Source organism: Trachemys scripta, chromosome 6, assembly GCF_013100865.1.
Source record: "Trachemys scripta elegans isolate TJP31775 chromosome 6, CAS_Tse_1.0, whole genome shotgun sequence".
Taxonomy (NCBI): Eukaryota; Metazoa; Chordata; order Testudines; family Emydidae; genus Trachemys; species Trachemys scripta.
This window is the reverse complement of record NC_048303.1, coordinates 68,999,274-69,003,676: the sequence shown is the minus strand read 5'-3', so window position 1 is coordinate 69,003,676 and position 4,403 is coordinate 68,999,274.

The following is a 4,403-nucleotide window of genomic DNA, read 5'->3' as shown; positions in this document are numbered from 1 at the left end:
TTCCCTGTTTAAAATATGGGCACTAAATTTGCCTTTTTCCAATAATCCGGGACCTCTCCCAATCACCACGAATTTTCAAAGATAATGGCCAATAGTTCTGCAATCACATCAGCCAATTCCCTCAGCACCCTTGGATGCATTAGATCTGGACCCATGGACTTGTGCACATCCAGCTTTTCTAAATAGTCCTTAACCTGTTCTTTCACCACTGAGGGCTGCTCACCTCCTCCTCATACTCTGTTGCCCAGTGCGGCAGTCTGGGAGCTGACCTTGTCTGTGAAGACTGAGGCAAAAAAAGCATTGAGTACTTCAGCTTTTTCCACATCATCTGTCACTATGTTGCCTCCGCCATTCAGTAAAGGTCCCAAACTTTCCCTCACCTTCTTCTTGTTGCTAACATACTGTAGAAACACTTCTTGTTACCCTTCACATCCCTTGCTATCTGCAACTCCAATTGTGCCTTGGCCTTCCTGATTGCACCCCTGCATGCTCGAGCAATATTTTTATACTCCTCCCTAGTCATCTGTCCAAATCCATCTATCACTGTGCAAGAGAGGTTTGCTTTTTTGTGATGGTAGTTTAATCCTCTTCCCAGCCCCTCACAATGTCACATATACATGTGCAAAAGTTGATGTCAAGCTAATATAACAGTACAATAGAGTCTTTTTCTACTCATCAACTGAGAGCCATATTCTTACTTTCAATGCAAGACGTACATCTCTGTTTAACTTGAAAATCAAGCACAGTAATGTTGACGTCACTAGGCATCACCCTAGGTAACATGGGAGGGTGGAAGGCCACTAAGTGTCAATGAAACCTTCCTGCACTAGGCCTAAGTGAACCAAACTCTATCCTTCCATGTTTAAACTCTAATCAACCTCAAAAGCCAGGTGCAATTGGAATATGTAAGCAACCAGTTATCTGTGTGCAACCCGCTGCTCAAGCAGTAATAATGAGGCCTGCATGTTTCTGGCTGAAGGGAAAAAGGACAAGATAACGGTTTAAAGAAGTTACTAACAAGCTAGGCTTATAGATGCCAAGAATGACTTAACTGCTTAAATGTAATCGTTATTTGCTTAGTAACTATTACCAGGGACGGGAGGGGTAGAGGGAGGAATGGGGGGGGGGAGAAAGGGAGGGCTAGAGGGGAAAGGGAGGGGTGAGGCTTAACTGCAAAATGTATAAAAGATGAAAAACTGTTTCTGTTAGTGTGCTTGATCTGAGATGTGCCTGTCTCCGAGCACCGCTTTGGGATCCCAAATAAACTTTGTTTGCTTCTCCCCCTGGTGTGTTTATTGGCGCGAAGCACACCGGGCAAAGAACCCCGCTGTTGCTTTGCCTCGGGCACTCTGTGCTGGCAACAGTAACATACTCGTTGAAGTATGCAGCTGTGTTTGATGGGGTTGGAGGTTAGAATCTGTCGTGAGAATGTTTCATGACATCACATACACAGACACACCCACACCCACACCCCAAGCTGAAGAATCGAGCCTGTCATATTCTGGGACAGGGGTGGCCAACCTGAGCCTGAGAAGGAGCCAGAATTTACCAATGTACATTGCCAAAGAGCCACAGTAATATGTCAGCAGCCCCTCATCAGCTCCCCGCCCCCCATTCCTCCCACCCACCAGCAGCCCCACTGATCAGCACCTCCTCCTCCTTCCCTGCACCTCCTGATCAGCTGTTTTGTGGCGTGCAGGAGGCTCTGGGGATGAAGAGGGAGGAGCGAGGGCATAGCAGGCTCAGGGAAAGGGTGGAGTGGGGGCAGGGCCTGTGACAGAGCCAGAGGTTGAGCAGTGAGCACGCCCCGGCACATTGGGAAGTTGGTGCCTGTACTCCAGCCCTGGAGTCGATGCCTATACAAGGAGGCGCATATTAACTTCTGAAGAGCCTCATGTGGCTCTGGAGCCACAGGTTGGCCAGTCCTATTATGGGAGATAGGTTGACTGCCTGGTAAAACATGCAAAGGCCTCACAGTATTCTGCCTCTGCAGTATACTGACCTTAGTTTTGGGAATATCACTCACTATTTGCAAAGTAAGCTACACTATGACAGAAGCATGTACAATGTTATTTTTTGTTAAATACACAATGGTTACAGATGACATGGAGGTAAAGCAAAAGGAGACAGAAAGAATCTGATAGTTGCTGTTGCATTAAACTGGAGAGGATGTGCTCTGTACTTATTTTTCATTATCTCCTCTGTGAGCATTATCAGTGACTAAGTGGCTCATTAAAGGGGAAAGTATTACAAGGAAAATGACAGTAAAACAATGCATGGAAAAGCACGTGTAATGTTTTTTTAACAGGAGAAGGGTTAGAACTGTTGAGCTTCCAAGAAAGCTGGGTTATAAAGCCCTGCCTGCTAGGAGCTTGGGAGGATAGGAATAGTTTTTTGCTGAGATGAAACCTGAAGGGTTTGTTCTTGTCTCCTTTGCAGAAGGTGGGACATGCTGTTCTTAAGCCAGGTTGGGATACCGGATATATTTTTCCTTGATCGGAAGAGGAAAGGGAGCCTTTCAATCTGGGTGGCATAGAAAGGGAAAGGAAGAGACAACAGAGAAAGAGAGAACAGAGTAGGATGTACAGGCCACGAGAAAAGGATTTGTATTTATTTATCTGTAAGCATGTCTGAGGATAGCAACTGCACAGCAAGAGAATATACACTGGGGAGAGAACACTACAGATCTTGGAAGCACTTAACAGAAATCAGCAAAAGAGACAATAACTTGCAAAATGCTTTATTATATAAAAAAGGAAAACAATATTTTAATATCTCCTGAGTACGAATATAATCAGAAAAGGGACAACCCCAGCATTAGTACAGTTTAGCATTTTGAGATATTTATTGACTTTCTTTTCTAGGGAGTCAGTGTTTATATAAGTAACCTATGCCTAGGTTTCGTAACACTGAAGCTAAGCTGGGTAGTATTAGCAGTACATCCCTCCACTGGGTTCTGAGGGGTATGTAAGCAGTGTCTTTTTTATATTAACAGTAAACGTAGCATGTGGTTGCAACAGAACGGTCAGCTTACAAAGGTTTGTGCCTGCAGAATTTGCAATACACTTGCTTCAACCTTAACAGATTGGGTTCCAGGGCAGAGAAAAATCTAAATACATTAACATTTACTTTATATGGGATTGAGTGTAAAAATGGAATGGCAAATCTGGATGGATAAAACTAATAATATTTTGGGTTTCTATGTCTCTGAACAAAAGGAAAGACTTCAGGATAGGAATTTAGAAAAAACAATGAAGTAGAAAATCATCATCTTCTCTCTCTCTCTCCATATATAAAAATAGGTACAGGGTAATACCCCTTTACCGGGACTCAGTGTTCTATTATTGTAAAGTCTGCCAGAACTCAACCAGATTAGCGGTGTGTACATAGTTAGACTAGGCCTTGAATATATGTGTAGATTTTGTAAATTAACCATGATTATTTAGGACCCAAATGTGCCCATGTGGTTTCTTCATATCATTTTTGTTGTGTGAAGAACAAAAGAACGAACTGTGACGGGTTGGATACCTTGAGAAGCCACCTGATGTGCTGAGACACCTGTTCTGCCAGCCTCGCCCCCCTTTAACCTGTCTTGCTGAGCCAAGCTCTTAAAACCTCCTCTAATATACACACAAGCAGAGCCACACGCAGCTGGAGATCAGCTCTGGGAAGACTCAGACTTGCTCCAGCACTTAGATGTCCAACTCCCTTGAAGTGCAGACCCAAGATACATTATGAAATTCACCCCCTCCCTCAGTGTGGGTAGAGGTGTGGACACTTCTTGCCCCCTCCCCATTTAGAAATTACAGAAACTGGGTTTAATCATAAACAAAACAAATTGTATTAATTATAAAAGGCAGATTTTAAGTGGTAAAAGGGGAGTCTTCTTTTATCTCTTAGCTTCTCTTACCTTCTGGTCTTATTATCCATCACTGTTTCACCTGACACTAAAGTGACAGGGGGCTAATTTGAATGACAGATGCTGCCCGCTGCAGAACGAGGTAGCTGGAAGCGAACAGGCTCATAGTTGCGAATGTAAAGTCCTGATTAGTGAACAGTTGGCATTTACACCGTGCAATTGATGAAAGAGAAGCAAGCTGCAGGCGGGCTTGGGGCACAGGCTGACTTGCGGGAGGAAGAGGGACCAGCGTTTCAGGAGACTGCTAAGCACGTTATCACCAGACCTGCTGCCAGCAGCACCCCAGACACCTCGCTGCGGCGGCGGATCGCCCCGCCCCCCTCATCTTTCTCCCGCCCCATTGCCCTCTGCTGCCCCGCCCATTGCCCTCTGCTGCCCCGCCCCGCCCATTGCCCTCTGCTGCCCCGCCCCGCCCCATTGTCCTTTACCGCCCCGCCCATTGTCCTCTGACGCCCCGCCCTCTCCTCCCCAAACACCACGTCGA